General features: G+C 35.6%; 1 pseudogene; it reads left to right on the forward strand.

Annotated features, from left to right (window-relative positions):
• Window positions 1–16,836: 16,836 nt before the first annotated feature.
• Window positions 16,837–17,348, forward strand: part of LOC111555732 — a 7,899-nt pseudogene continuing 7,387 nt past the window's right edge.

Genomic DNA, 17,348 nt, shown 5'->3' on the forward strand with positions numbered 1-17,348 from the left:
AACTACTTCAATTATGAACATGAGGATGGAGAAGATAAAAAGGAATAACAAAAATAATTTGTGATATATTAATCTCAGTAGAAGAACTACTACATCATCTTTGCCAAAGTTATGCATTGCAAGTGTCAGTTTAGCTTTGGCTACTGCAGGGTATGAAAAGGAAAAAAAAAAATCTTGAGTGTGCGTAATTATTGTTAATGTAAGTTATCTAATTGGGAGTATTTATTTTCTGGTTGTAGGGCAAATGTTAAAGTGAGTAAAGCATAAGTTTATTTTCTTGTCTATTCATATTTTCCTGAATTCTTTAAACAAAGCCTTAGGAATGTCCAATATATATCTGTGATTATAATCCGCTTAAGGATATCATGGAAAACAAGTCTCTTCGTTGTGTGCCTTCTGCATTTCTAAGGTAAGTTGAGGAAAGTCACTCTCAACATATGATTAAAAGTAGTTGTAGCATCGAACTGTGTCATGGATGTATGGGAAAATGTTTACTGAGGAAAGGGGTGCATGTGCGGGCGAGGGTCACACAACAGTTTTCTGGGAAATATTGAGCAGCTTGTCTTTCTGGTAATTTTATTAAACTGCTCTTTGAGATAATAGCCAAGCAAAGGCTAAAACTAAAATACAGACAGTGTTAAAGTAGGGGTGCATGGTCAAATGTGTAGGTTCAAAAGTAATAAGAGCAGAATAATAAGAGCTGCATCATTGAGACCAAAATCTTGGAATTCTCTATGACTCCTGAGACCACAAATTCAGGACTATGCTATAATTCTGGACAAGTTATGCTTTTGCGTCTAAATAAAGCTTTATGTAATTAACTTTTCCCATGTTCTACTCACATCAAACATCTCTTCAATCAGATATGAGGATCAGAAATTATTTATTATTAGCTCAATGTCCCACACATAGTAATCTGCATCTTGAATAATGGGCAAGCTGTGTGGAAATGTATATTCTGTTGCTGAAACGACTAGAGAACTGTTGGTACACATTTATTTATTTATTTATTTATTTATTTATTTATTTATTTATTTATTATTTTTTGAGACAGAGTCTCACTCTGTTACCAAGGCTGGAGTGCAGTGAGATAATCTCAGCTCACAGCAACCTCCTGGGCTCAAGTGATCTTCCTATCTCAGCCTCCTGAGTAGCTGGGACTACAGGCACACATCATCACACCCGGTTAATTTTTGTACTTTTTGTAAAGAAGGGGTTTTGCCATGTTGCCCAGGCTCATCTCCAACTCCTGAGCTCAAGTTATCTGCCTGCCTTGAGCTCCCAAAATGTTGGGATTACAAGTGTGAGCTATTGTTCCCAGCCTGCTGATACAAATGTAAACATGCAAACTCGTTAAGGTGAATTACTTTACTTCACTATAAAGTGATATTTTCTTTCTTAAAATGCAAATTTCTGATAAAATATGAATATTAATTCACTTGCTATAAAGAGATAAAGAAATAAGAGCCTTGAGAAAGAAAATATGTGATAAAACACCTTTTAAAACAATTTTATGGTTATAGACAGGTAATATTAACTAATAAATATCCAATTTACAAATTATTTGTTCATGTGAATGCTGGATTTAACATCAAGTATGAAGAATTTCTCTTATCTTTTCTTGTTGTCACCTGTATTAATTTTCTAGTGCTGCCATAACAAAATAGTACAAGCTAGTTAGGTTAAAAAACAGATCACTTATTGTCTCATAATTCAGATACTAGAAGACCAGGATGTAGGTGCCAACAGGGATGGTTACTTCTGGTGGTGTGAGGAAGAATCTCTTCCATGCTTCTATCCTAGCTTCTGGTGATTAGCTGGTAATCTTTGTGGTTCAGCTTCATAAAGTGTTCTCTCTATGTGCATGTCTGTGTCCCATTTTCCCTTTATAGTAAAGATTTTGGTTCTATTGGATTAGGAGCCCAGCCTAAGCCAGTATGACTTCATCCTATCTTTACTAATTACATCTGCAAAGAACCTATTTCCAAACACAGTCACATTCTGAGGTACTGGAGGTTAAGACTTTAACAAGTAAATTTTAGGGAAGGGCAACTCCACTCTTAAGACCACCTTCTGGCCCTGCAAAATTCATATTCTCCTATGCACAATACATTCATTCTATTCCAACATTTTTAAAAGCTTAAACTCATTCCAGTGTCAACTGGAAGCTCTAAATCTTATGTAAATATCATCAAAATCAGATATGAGTGAGACTTGAGGTGTGATTCATCAGGAGGTAAAATTAGCCTCCAGCTATAACCCTGTGAAACTAGAAAAATAATCTGCTTCCAAAATACAATGGTGGATCAGACGTAGGGTAGGCATTTCCGTTAAAAAAGGGAGAATCTGAAAGAAGGGAATCATAGATTCCAAACAAGGCCAGAATATAGTTGGGTAAATTCCACTAAGATTTAGGGCCTATAACTAATCCTTGTTGACTCCATGCTCTGTGCTGCAGATCTACTAGCGTGGTGGCCATACCTCCTTGGCCCTGGGAAGTGGTTACCCTTTAATTTGGGCCTTCAGTCTATGGTGACAGTGATAGCCCCACAAACCCTAAAAAGTATTATTCCTCTATTTTGTTTCTTCTCTGCCTCTTTCAGTCTAAGCAGGCTTGCAGTGCTATGCTGGCATAAAATTCTCAAAAGCCTCGTTGGCCTTCTGTGCTAGCCGTGGGAGTTCAAACCAGTAGACAAAAGTGGATATTTCCTGTGCAATCACATCTCTATTTCTGGCTTTTGCTGAGATGGTTTACTGGATGCATGAGTCACATAGCAAATCTATCTAGCAAATGGTTGTCCAGCCACACCCTTGGCCCTGTTTCAAAAGTATTTTGCCTGGGTAGATTGAGAATCTTCCAAATTATTAAGTGTTAGTTTATTTTTGCTCAGCACTTTCTTTTTCAGTTTATTTCTCTCCTCTTGCATTTTACTCTAAGCAGCAAGAAAAAAAACTAGGCCACACCTGCAACACTTTGCTTAGAAATCTCCTCAGCTAAAAACCCAAGTGCATCACTTATATATTATACTATTCACAAAACACTAGAACACAGTATTGCTAAGTTATCTGCCATTTTATAACAAAAAAACTTTTCTCCATTTTTCACTAACATGTTAATTTTTGTCCAAGTTCTCATTAGAATTACTTTTAACGTTCATATTTATACTAAGAATTTTTTTCAGGAAAATCTAGTGATATGGTTTTGCGGTGTACCTACCCAAATCTCATCTTGAATTCCCACGTGTTGTGGGAGGGACCTGGTGGGAGGTAATTGAATCATGGGGGCAAGTCTTTCCCATGCTGTTCTCATGATAGCTAATAAATCTCATGAGATCTGATGGTTTTATAAAGAGGAGTTCCCTACACACATTCTCTCTTTGCCTGCTGACATCCATGTAAGACATTACTTATTCCTCCTTGTCCTCTGCCATGATTGTGAGTCTTCCCCAGCCACATGGAACTGTTAGTCCATTATATCTCTTTCTTTTGTAAATTGCTCAGTCTTGGATATGTCTTTATCAGCAACATAAAAACAGCTAATACCGTAAATCATCTAGCATTTTTTTCAATCAAGTTCCTCAAAACTCTTCAAGCCTCTATCCATTACTCAATTTCAAAGCCACTTCCCAATACTTTACATATTGTTCCTAACAGTATCCCACTTTCTAGTCCTCAAATCTGGTATGACTCTTACAGACAAAAATAATAATAATAAATTTAATTCCTAGGCTGTATTTCTTTAAGAATGTGATATGGTTATTGGTGGCAAGACTAGACCAGATACGAGCACAAATCAGTTGACAATGATAGTCGCTGGCATTATAATAAACTCTTTGTTACTGGCTCACATGACTTCCTGTTCCACATTTTCAAATGTCAAAACTGAATTCCGTTAAACTAAACACACTGATTCAGTCTTATCAGTTAAAACTTAACAAATATGCCCACAGGATTCTTCTTTAACTAATTAATATCTTTATTACTTTCATAAACTTCTTTTTCATCCAAGACTCCACATTTTAGTTTTTCTCAATAGCTGGGTTGTTTCCACATCCTAAGTCCCTGTGTTGTTTACTGGTAGGAGTTGTTTGTAAGAAGCAACAAAGTACAATTTCTCAAGAATTATTGAAGCTTGTTTTTGACTCTTTGAATATATCTTAGCTTAGGATCACATTATGCTGGAACCCAGAGAAGATCTGAGTGCATGGAAAATAATTAATTAGAGATAATTGAATATATAAGGGAATCAGACAAACATGTAAGTGTCTCAAGAAAGTTATGTCTTTGGTTTTGCACATGTGAGGAAAAAAACAAAAGCAGTCATAACTACTAGTACTGACAATCCTGAAATTTGTGATAATGTATAAAACGTATTCAAGAAACAAAAATGCATATATAAATAAATCAAATATAAGAAACAAAAAATGCTATCTTATTATAAATGCCTAGAAGATTTCTATGGGCTCTCTAAATAAATATTATTCTAGTTCATTATCATTCCCTAAAGTTTAAAGAAATTTTCTTGATCATCTACCAGAATGGCAAAGCGAAGTGCTCAGTTAACTTGTTCCCCTTCTAAAACAAAGGAAGTATGGGCAACATAAACAAAATCAATGATTTCAGAACTTTTGCATTTGTTCAAAGCCAAAGAACAAATTGAATATTATCTAGCAAAGAGAAACTATTGAACCTTGTATATTAGTCCATTCTCATGCTGCTGAAAAAGACCTACTCGAGACTGGGCAAGTTACAAAAGAAAGAGAGGTTTAATGGACTTACAGTTCTGCTTGGCTGGGGAGGTCTCACAATCATGGTGGAAGGCAAGTAGGAGCAAGTCATATCTTACATGGATGCCAGCAGGCAAAAAGAAAGCTTGTGCAAGGAAACTCCCCCTTATAAAACCATCAGATCTTGTAAGACTTATTCACTATCATGAGAACAGCAAGGTAAAGACATGACCCCAAGATTCAATTACCTCCCACCTGGTCCCTCCCATCACATGTGGGAATTCAAGGTGAGATTTGGGTGGGCACACAGCCAAACCATATCACTTTGGTAAGACAGTTCTAACTTAAAGTTATCTACTTTTCCCTCCCTCCCCCTAAGCTCAGTGGTGATATAACAAAAAGCTGGCAGCATGTCAAACAATGGAAGGGTATAGCTACTTTTGAAGTTTCATTAAAAGTACCATCCCAGGGCTCAGTTATATTTGTTCTGAACTTGCAGATCTCTAAAAATCAAAAATCTATTCTCAGAAAGCAGTGGCTATTTTGTTTTACTCAGAGATCAGCTTAACAGAGCAGAATGTTGTAGCCTACCCCCAGAAAATTAAATAAACAATAACAAATTGCTGACAGCATTTCAGATACCTATGGTTGTGTTTTCAGATGAAACAAAGAAAAGCCTAGCTGGAAAATTTTAAAAAGAAATTCTGGGAGAATAAACAATCATAAGAGATTGTGAGAAACTCCAGTATATACCTGGGGATCTCATGCATTGTGTATATGCCCAGGAAAGATCTGGGAAAGGAGAGGCACCAGTTACTCTTATCATTGGCTTGCCTGCACAAGCAGGAAGCAAGAGCTAAGGCTGTGTCATAAACTTTCTGAAATCCAAAGATTTTCTTTCTCACACGAATCTACTTAGAAAAGGACAGAAGGCGTACAGGTATGGCATTGAAAGCAATTTTCTAGCAACTCATTGCTCATCATTAAATTAAAATAAAAGAAGTGACCCCAAAAAAAGCTAGTCTTAACAATGAAACATGAATTAAAAATGAAAAACTAACAGATAATTCAATAGCTCCACACTTCAGAGAATATATAATGTACAGAATTATCTAGAAAAGTGCTAAACAAGTCAACAGAACAAAAAAATTACAACACTACCACAACCATAACTAGTAAAAAACTAATGGCAATAAACCTTGAATGATGGAGGAATTAAAAGTAGAATTGTTATATTCTCTAGAATATCCATTTTTGATAAAAATATAAAGAAACAGAATAGTATGCCTATACATAGAGGGAAGAAAAACAGCCAGTAGAAAATGTCTTTCAGGAGGCACATATTTTGAATGTAGTAAACAAAGTATTTTAGCTATTACAAATACGCTGAAAGAATTAAAGTAAGAAGCAGAACAGGCCTCATTTGCAAAGAGTGTGTTTTTATTTTTATTTTTAGTTTACCTGTCTAGTGGCTCTCTGGATGACCAGCTCAAAGGGCTTGACTTTATCTTTTCTTACCCACATCTCTCCTAATCCCATGCCCTGGGGAAAGTTTGTTGAAAATATTTAAAATATTTACAGGTAAATGTATTAGTCATTGCTGCATGTACCCATAAATAACAGTTGTAAACAATAGACAAACAAAAAAGATTGAGAGGAAAATCTGTGATATCAGATTCTTTGGGGAATGAGTTTTGAAGTATCCTAACATATTTCCGGTAATTTCTAAGCCATGTACATGCTAAGGGCTGTGTGCATGCTCAGGAAAGATAGGAGAACCCTGTAACCTGTTGCTTCTGGCTGATGTTCAGCCTCTGAGCTAGCAGAACATGGAAACTAAGGAAGAACTGAAAACTCCTGACTAAATGTTGAAGGGAAAATTCAAAAATCTACCGAGCCCATCTGTGAAATGTTCAATCACTAGCTCACCAATGAGATAATGGAACAGAGGTTTTAGTGACTACACCCAATAAAGAATACACTCTTTAAAAATGTAATTCAGAAAAATCACTAAGCAAGCAATCAACAACTACAATAAGCAGCAACAGGAAATTCTGGGGAAAGGAGGTAAACTAACTTTCATATTGCTGCATTATGATATGTTCAGCTTTCAACAAAAAAATTATAAGACATGCAAAACAATTAAAAATATAGCGTGAAGTGTACGCTTCAAAACCACCACCAAGTTAGGGAGCAAGATACAGCCCCAGGGTAACATAAAGCACCACAAAATGTGCTGATTTTTTAATGATTTGGCTGTTTTATTTTTTCCTTGATTAATTGTTCTCCTGCTTGCTGCAAGCTGTTGATTAGTCTACAGAATTCTAAAAACGTTGATTCTGACCGTTTTTGCCTATTTTTATTGCTTTATGAAGAGAGAAGCTATTGGCATTGTGTACTCTGCCGTTTTTACCGACATCACTCACTAGTGTATTTTTGAAGTGACGCTTACATTTAATTCTTTTAGATAACTTAAAATAATGAGACAACATATTTCTCAAATATTTTAACAATTTGTAAACTTTAAAGTAGATTTAATAAGACTGAAATCTTAAAGTAGTAAGTTTACTTTTTTCTTCACAAGTATGTTTTAGTGCCAGTTCCAAAACACAACATACTCCCTTTATTCTATTTTTTTTTAATTGTCATGTATCTATTTTTCTCTTGGAATTTTGAATTTTGTACGTGAAGGATGATCTTGAATCTTTGAAGTTTATTTCAGACTTTTAAATATGCCTGCTAATTAGCATATTTCTCACTGGAAAATCTCTTTACCTTCACAGGCTGTTCAAATGCCTTACCTCCTTTACTTTGAGGGATTAGAGCTAACACATTTTTGCAAAGACTGAAGGTTATACTTTGAATTGAACTTTATATAATTAAACTGACCCCATTTTAAAGTGAAATTCTTACTTTTGCTTTTGTTGTGTGTTAGACGGTAAAATTTATGTTGTATATTTAAAAACTTTAAAAATATTGAAAACCTTTTCAGAAATAATTGGGTTGACAAAGTTAACTCTATAAAGCTTTTAGAACCCTCCATATTGAAACTTGTTCAAGTAGCCATAGAAGCTATTTGGCAGACAATTTATATCTGCATGACTAGCAATAAATATTAAATAGAGTAATAGTCATTTAATTCAACAAATACTTATTGTATGTTTTCTGTGTGTCAGTTAATCTGGTAGGCACTACAGAAATAACAAAAGAAAAACTATATTCCTTCTTTTTTCAAAGGAGCATACTCTCTGATAGTAAGTGGTCTTATAAAATAATTCAGTGTTATAATGGAGTGGCTACACCGTCTGGGGTATATTCCCTGGAGTTTGTTATCACACGTTGATAGAGAATTCAGGACACGGACACATGCAGGCGGGTTAAGGAGTGGAAAGTTTAATAAAAGAAAGGAGACAGGAGAGCAGCTCCTTGCAGGAGAGAGATCAGGAGAGAGAGATAGAAAAGTCTGAAAAAATGGGGAGGGGAGGCGGCAGACTGCAGCAGATTTTATAGGCAGGCTAGAGAAGGCCGTGTCTGATTTACACGGGGCTCACAGTTTAGTGCCATCAGGTAAGATATCTACATAGTGCACAGGGAAGGCTGGTTGTCCCACTCAATCTTCTAACAGGTCTTTCCTGTTAATTGGCACCATCTTGTCTGCTCCTCTACAGTACACATGGCTGGCAGAGAAGGGAAGATGGACCCGCCATTTTGAAAATGTCTAGTCCTTAGTTCCTGCCATCATTCACCCATACAAACTCACGGCTTGCAGACTGCTATTTGTTAGAAAATGATTTGGAGCTGCTTTTCATTAAAAAGAAAAGCCTTACCGAGCACTCCCATGACCTTGCTATCTACCTAAGTAATTCCTTCTTAACTCCTATATCAATAGTATGCTTGTTGCTACAAGTGCTTAGAGAAGGCACAATGAACCCAGGGCAGATAGATTCAAAAAAGAGTTCATTACCTCTCATTTTAGAGTTTTTATAGTTTCTTTGTTTGAGATTTATATTTAATCAGCCATATCTCAAAATGTACTGTTTACATAAAATTGACATTTGCCAATTCTTCAGGAGACTAGAAGAAAAATAACTTTACCCAAAATGTTGCACCTAGATGTTTTCATGTTCTATAAACGTGAGTGTGTCTAACATGGTCAGGACAAGCCTGAAAGCTGGTGTGGCTAGAGTTATGTGAGAGGAAGGAAAATACTCAAAATATTTTAAGATGGTTTGTATCAGGCAAGTGCCAGGATGATCTTAAATGGTTAGGTACAACTATAACCATAGCTGAAAATAGAACCAGCTGGATTTCCTAATGGTCCAGACATGATATTAAGAACAGGCAGAGTTAAGGTTTGTATTGAGCAACTGTAAAGATGGATTTGCCATCAACAGGGAAGGCTGGTGAGAAGGGGCTGGTGAGTGACATCAGATGCACTTACTTTAACTGGTTAAATTTGAGGCACTTATCAGATTCACACCAGAGCCATCAGTCTGACAGTAGGATTTGGGAAGTTGGAGTTCAGACTAGGAGTCAGAGATGAAAATGTAAATTTTAGAGGAATCAGCATAAAAATGGACATAGCCATCAAAGGAATGAGTATAGATAGCCTCGAAGGAGAATTCAAGGACAGATCCAAGTGACATTCACATGTTTAATGTTAAGAGATGAAGTAACAGCAAAGGATAGAGAGATTAGAACAGAGCTCACAAAAAATGGGAAAAATAAAACTGATTATATAATGTCTTGAGTTAAAGTGAACTTTCAGTTTTTAAAAACAGTTGCCCATTGAAAGCTTCCTAGGAGAAATCAGTCATCACCTCTGTCCTGTGCTGATGATCCAGATTAAACATTGTATATAACAACATGGGTATTATTTGGACGTGATGAAACCCTGATTTAGGAGTGATAAAGGCAAAAACCTGTTGGAATTTATTCAAGTGAAAACTTGAGGAGAATTGGGACCATAAGTAGAAACAACTTTGTCATTGTTTCTACTTATGTTTTGTTTTGTTGTAAAGCAAGCCAAAAAAAGAGAGTGGTGGTAGAAGTTGGAAATGGTATCGAGAGGTTCACTTTTTTAAGATTAAAAAAATAAGAGCATAATGTAAGAATACAGTTCACTTGGAACTAGAAGGTGAAGGCAGTGTTTGAAGTAGAGATTGAAGACATGGGAAATTATTTTGATTAGTCACCTTAAGCTACAGCTTGACTTCTGTTCCTGGAGTCATAGGGTCCTGCAAAGAGATAGCTGCCCCCAAGAGTGATGTCTCCTTCTTGACTTCAGCTTCCCACCAAGGGTCCAGGCAAATATGTATTAAGCACAGGTGGTAAAATGGACAATCTCTTTACTGTCAACTACGATATGGAACAGGATAGTCTCACTCTGTGGTTATTAATACTCTCCTGGATCCTGCAGGTGCACAAATGCAGAGGGTCAATCTTACACCTTACCTTACGCTTTTAAATATTCATTAATAAATGAGTAAAATTAATTTAAAGCAACAGAAATTTATCTCAAGTCTCAATAAGAAGAATAATTGTGCATAAATGCTTTGATTTTATAGATTTTGTTAAAGCTTTTATTTTAGATTCAGGGATACATGTGCAGGTTTCTTACATAGGTAAACTTTTGTCACAGAGGTTTGTTATACAGATTGTTTTGTTACCCAGATACTAGGCCTAGTATCTAATAGTTATTATTTTCTGATCCCTTCCCTCCTCTTCTCTCCATCTTTAGGTAGACCCCAGTGTATGTTGTTCCCCTCTATGTGTCCTTGTGTTCTCATCATTTAGCACCCAGTTATAAGTGGGAAGATGTGGTATTTGGTTTCCTGTCCCTGTGTTAGTTTGCTAAGCATAATGGCCTCCAGCTCCATCCATGTTACTGCAAAGGACATGATTTCATTCGTTTTTATGGCTGCATAGTATTCTATAGTATATATGTACCACATTTTATTTATCCAGTCTTCCTTTGATGGGCATTTGGGTTGATTCCATGTCTTTGCCATTGTGAATAGTATTGCAATGAACATATGCATGCATGTGTCTTTATGATACAATGATTTATATTTCTTTGGGTATGTACTCAATAATGGGAATTCTGGGTCAAATAGTAGTTCTGATTGTAGCTCTTTGAGGAATCAACATACTGCCCTCCACAATGGTTGAACTAATTTACACTCCTGTCAACAGTGGACAAGTATTCCCTTTTCTCTGCAACCTCACCAGCATCTGTTTTTTTTTTTTTTACTTTTTTAATAATAGCCATTATGACTGTTATGAGATGATATCTAATTGTGATTTGGATTTCCATTTCTTTAATGATCGGGGATGCTGAACTTTTTTTCATATGCTTGTTGGCCACATGAATGTCTTCTTTTGAAAACTCTCTGTTTATGTCCTTTGCCCACTTTTTAATGGGGTTGTTTATTTCTTGTCCATTTAAGATCCTTACAGATACTGGATATTACACTTTTGTCAAATGCATAGTTTGCAAATATTTTCTCTCATTCTGTAGGTTGTCTGGTTGTCTGTTTACTCTGTGGATAGTTTGCTTTGCTGTGCAGAAGTTTTTTAGTTTGTCAATTTTTGCTTTTGTTTCAGATCCCATTTGTCAATTTTTGCTTTTGTTTCAGTTGCTTTTGGCATCTTCATCATTAAATTTTTGCCAGTTCCTGTGCCCAGAATGTTATTGCCTAGGTTGCCTTCCAGGGTTTTCATAGTTTAGGGTTTTACATTTAGGTTCTCTTAAGTTGATTTTTGTATATGTTGTAAGGAAGGGGTCCAGTTTCAATCTTCTGCATATGGCTAGCCAGTTATCCCAGTACCATTTATTGAATAGGGAATCCTTTTCCCATTGCTTGCTTTTGTCAGCTTTGTTGAAGATCAGATGGTTGTAGGTGTGCTGTGTTATTTCAGGACTTTGCATTCTGTTCCATTGGTTTTGGGATCTGTTTTTTTACCAATGCCATTAAGTTTTGGTTACTGTAGCCCTGTAGTATAGTTTGAAGTTTAGTTATGTGATGCCTCCAGCTTTGTTCTTTTTGCTTAGGACTGACTTGACTATTCAGGCTCTTTTTAGCTTCCATATGATTTGTTTTTTTATTCATTTTTTTTTTTTTTTTTTTTTTTGAGATGGAGTCTGGCCCTGTTGCCCAGGCTGGAGTGCAGTGGCATAATCTCTACTCACTCACTCACTGCAACCTCTGCCTCCCAGGTTCAAGTGATTCTCCTGCCTCAGGTTCCTGAGTAGCTGGGACTTCAACCACCATGTGGGGCTGATTCTTCTACTTACAGTAAAGACAGGGTTTCTAGTAAACCTGTTGGTCAGGCTGGTCTCAAACTCCTGACCTCAGGTGATCTGCCCGCCTCGGTCTCTCCAAATACTGGAATTATAGGCATGAGCCACCACACCCAGCTTCCATATGAGTTTTAAAATGCATTTTTCTAGTTCTGTGAAGAATGTCATTGGTAGTTAGATAGGAATAGCATTGAAACTGCTAATTTAGTTAGATAGTAGTTAATTTAGTTAGGTAGTTAGATAGGAATAGCTAATTTAGTTAGGTAGTTAGATAGGAATAGCATTGAAACTACCAATGTCACTGGTAGTTAGATAAGAATAGCACTGAAACTGCTTAGGATAAAAAATCAATATAAAAAAAATTACTAGCATCCTATACAACAACAATAATCAAGCTGAGAGCCTAAGTAGGAATGCAATCCCATTCACAATTGTCACAAAAGATATGGCCATTTTAATGGTACTAATTATTCCTATCTAAGAGCATGGATTGTTTTTTTCATTTGTTTGTGACCCTCTCTGATTTCTTTCAGTGATGGTTTATAGTTCTCCTTGTAGAGATACTTTCACCTCCCTGGTTGGCTGTATTCTTTGGCATTTTATATATGTTGCGGTAATTGTGAATGGGATTGCTTCCTGATTAGGCTCTCAGTTTAACAATTGTTGTTGTATAAGAATGCTAGTGATTTTTGTACCTTGATTTTTTATCCTAAGACTTTGCTGAAGTTCTCCATCATTCTTTGTTTTTGGGCCAAGACTATGGGGTTTTCTAGATATAGAATCTTGTCATCTGCAGACAGGGATAGTTTGACTTGCTCTCTTCCCATTTGGATGCGTTAGTATTTTAGCACTTTTTCCCTTTTATTGATTATGTTATCAAAATATCTGCCAAATCCAAAGTCACTAAATTTTTCTTGTCATTTTTAATAGAAGTTTTATATTTTTGACTGTTACAGCTATAATCCATGTCAAATAAATGTTTGTGTATGTTGTGAATGAAGCTTTTTAAAATTCCTATTTATTCAATTGTTCCAGCACCATTTGTTGAAAATCTTACACTTTATATTCATTCACTGATCCTGGCACCCTTCTTAAAATATCAACTGTCCATGTAGGTGTGTGGGTATGTTTTGTGGTCCTCTTCTCCGTTTTATTGAACTGGTGCCTCTCTTTATGGTAATGTCACACTCTCTTGATTACTTTAGCCTCATAGTGAATCTTGGAATCACAAATGTAGCTCATTCAACCTTGTTCTTCTTTATTAAATTATTTTTGCATTTCCACATTAATTTTTAAATAAGCTTGTCGGTTTTTACAAAGAAGGCTGCTGGGGTTTTAATTCTGATTACACTGAATTTATAGACCAATTTGAGAGAACTGGTACCATAACGATAATGAATTTTCTTATCTGTGACCACACTGTATCTCTTCATTTACTTAGTTCTTTAATTTACATCACTAATATTTCATAATATTCAATTTCACAGTATTAAGAATATTAAGCAAATTTGCTAAACTGAATTATTTGTTCTAGTAATATGATAGCAGATTCAGCAGAATTTTTTCTACAGATGTATAGAAAAAACAAGTATTACATTTAAGCCTTTAATCTATTTTGAGGTCTTACATTTAAGCCTGTAGTCTATTTTGAGTAGATTTTTGTACACAATGTGAGATAACAGTCCAATTTCATTCTTCTGCATATGAATATTTGCTTTTTCCAGCACCATTTGTTAAATAGACTATTTTTCCCCATTGTGTGTCATGATCCATAGAAAAAATTCTGCTGAATCTACTATCATATTCCTAGAACAAATAGGTCAGTTTAGCAAGTTTGCTTATGAATATGTAAATAAAGAGAGTTTTAATTTTTCCTTGCAATCTAGATTTACTTTATCCATTTTCCTTGTTGCAGCAGGCAGAATCTACAGTGTAATATTTAGTAGAAGTCATAAGAGCACACATAGTTGCCATGTTTGTTATCCCAATGGGAAAGGATTTAGTCTTTTACCATTAAGTACAATGTTAGCTATAGGTGTTTCTTTCATAGATACCTTCCATGAGGTTTAAGAGATATGCTTATATGCATATATTTCTGAAGTTTTTGTTGTTATTTGTTTTAATCAGGGTTGGATGGTGGATTTCTCTAAATCCTTTAATTCTTGAGATGATCTATTTGTTCTTTTTATTCTATTTACACCATGAATTTCATTGATTTTTTTCCTTTTTTCTTTTTTTTCTTTTGAGATAGAATTTTGCTCAGTCACCCAGGCTGGAGTGCAATGGTGCAATCTCGGCTCATGCAACCTCTGCCTCCCGCGTTCAAGCGATTATCCTGTGTCACCCTCCCGAGTAGCTGGGATTACAGGTACCTGCCATCATGACTGGCTACTTTTTATACTTTTGTAGAGACAGGGTTTCACCATGTTGGACAGGCTGGTCTTGAACTCTTGACCTCAGGTGATCTGCCTGCCTCGGCCTCCCTAAGTGCTGAGATTATGGGCATGAGCCACTGCACCTGGCCTCATCGATTTTTTTCTAAACATTTTCTTTAAATTTTCAGTTTATTGAGGTATAATTGACAAGTACAAATTGTGTATATTTAAGATACATAACCTAATGTTTTGATATACATATGCAATATGAAATGATCACCATAATCAAGCCAGTTAACATATCACATAGTTGCCATTTTCTCTCTTTGGGTGTGTGTGTGTGTGATAAGAACCACAGATTTGATAAGCTGTACACCTCTTAGCAAATTTCAAGTGTTGCTAACCTAGTGACCATGATGTACACTAAATACCAGAACTTATTTGTCTTGCATAACTGAAACTTTGTATCCTTTGATCGATATCTCTCCATTTCCTCCTTGCCATCCATAGCAACAACCATTCTTACTTTCTGCTTCTATGAGTTTGACTATTTTCCCTTCCACAGATCATGAGATCATACAGGATTTGTCTTTTGTGTCTGGCTTATTTCACTTGGTATAATATCTTCTAGATTCATCCACATTGTTACAAATGATGGGATTTTCTTTATAAAGGTCAAATAATATTCCTTCCTATATTTAAAAATAATATTTTATTTTTCCATTCATCCATTAATGATCATTTAGGTTTTTTCCTCATAATTCTTCCTGGGAATAATAGTGCAATGAACATGAGAGTTTTATTTAGAAATATTTTAGTTTGTGTTCAAATATTGTGGATTGTCCAGATTTCTTTCTTTTGTTGAGTTCTAATTCAATTTCATAGTTGACAGAAAACATAATTCAAATGATTAGAATTACATTTGTTGATTCTGCTTCCAAATTTCCTTTGGACCTAAGCTGTCACATCAATTCTTGCCAGGGTTTCCAGCCTACTGACTTGCCCTGAAGATGGAGAACTTGAAGCATCTACAACCTTATAATCCAATTCCTCATAATCTCTCTCTCTCTCTCTCTATCCTCTCCCACTTTATGTGCACACATACACACAAATACACACACATTCTAGCTCTATTGGTTCTGTTTCTCTGGACAGCCTTGACTAAAACAGATTTTGGTTTTATTGCCTAGAATATTGGCTATCTTAGAACATATTCAACATAGACTTGAATAGAATGTGTATTTTTCTGTTTTTGCAAAGGTTTTTGATAATTGTCAACTAATCATGTTGGTTAATATTGCTGTTCAAGTCTGTATTCTTATTTGTTTTCTCTTATTGTATCAATTACTGAGAAAAAGGTACTGAAGTATTCAAATACAATTGTGGATTCATTTGCTTCTTATTACTATTTTTATCAGATTTCAATTCCTGTATTTTGAACTCTATTATTAGATGAATACACATTTAGGGTTAAATCCTCATGACAAATCGATTCCTTTATTACTTTAAAAAATGGCTCACTACATTCCTGGCAGTATTCTTTTCTCTGAAAACTACTTTGTTTCATATTAATATAGAAATTCTAGATTGCTTTTCATTAGTGTTGAAATGGGATACATTTTTCAATCTTTCTGTTTTAAACCTCTTTTTGTCTTTATATGTAAGGTTGGTTTTCTGCAAGAATAATATAGTTGGAGTTTACTTTTCATATAATGTGAATGACTCTGCTATTAATTTGATGTTTAGATAATTTTTAATCAATGCATTCGTTGATATCTGATCTAGATATACCATTTTGCTGTATTTTTTCCCATTTATTATTTCCTTTTTCATTTCATTTGTTCCTTTATTTCCTAGAAAAAATCAAATATTTTTTATTATTACATATATCTCCCTTTTTACTTATTAGCTATTACTTTTTGTTTTGTTCTTTCAGTGGTTGCTTTGGGGTTTATACAGTACATATGCATATTTATCACAGTCTATTTTCAAGCAATAGTGTACTTCTTTACACACTGCATTAGAATACCACAGTGATATATTTTTGTTTCTCCTTCCCAAAACTTTCTTCTGTTGTCATAACATTTCCATACATGCCATATATTTTAAAGTGCATTCCTTTTTTATTTCCTTTAAATGATTGATTATACTTAAAAACTTTTAAAATTTAGAAATAATGTTTGTATTTATACATGTAATGATCATTTCCAGTGTTATTTATTTTGTTGTTTAAATGCAGATTTCTATTTGATATAATTTTTGTTTTTTTTTTAAGGACTCCCTATAGTATTTACTTTAGCATAGGTAACTGGTAATAAAAATGTCTAACCTGCGGTGGGGAGCTCTTGGAGATGGCCACCCAGGCATCTGGGGAGCCACAGAAGTCATACTCCCTTAAACCCTGCTTTGCTTCCTCTGTGAACATAACCCCTTAGCTGGCATTTTGCATCCCAATTGTCTTCTGATGGAGGCGTCTTTGGGGATTCAAATGGATGAGTCAATGGCTTTTTCTCCCCAGCATGACCGGTTTCAGGTTGAAGGCTCTTTAAAAAAAAAAACAAAACAAAACAGAGAGCCCCTTTGCCTGAAACAAGAAGGCAGCAGATTTTTCTCAACAATAACAACACTGGATTCTAGAAGACAAAAATGCCTTGGAAAATCTGAGAGAAAAGAATCTTCGGCCAATAGGAACAGCTTCAGTCTCCATCTCCCAGCACGAGCGACACAGAAGACCGGTGATTTCTGCATTTTCAACTGAGGTACTGGGGTCATCTCACTCGGGAGTGCCGGACAATCGGTGCTGGTCAGCTGCTGCAGCCCGACCAGCCAGAGCTGAAGCAGGGCAAGGCATCGCCTCACCTGGGAAGCGCGAGGGGGAAGGGAGTCCCTTTTCCTAGCCAGGGGAACTGAGACACACAACACCTGGAAAATCGGGTAACTCCC

The sequence above is a fragment of the Piliocolobus tephrosceles genome, chromosome 8, assembly GCF_002776525.5.
Source record: "Piliocolobus tephrosceles isolate RC106 chromosome 8, ASM277652v3, whole genome shotgun sequence".
Lineage (NCBI taxonomy): Eukaryota > Metazoa > Chordata > Mammalia > Primates > Cercopithecidae > Piliocolobus > Piliocolobus tephrosceles.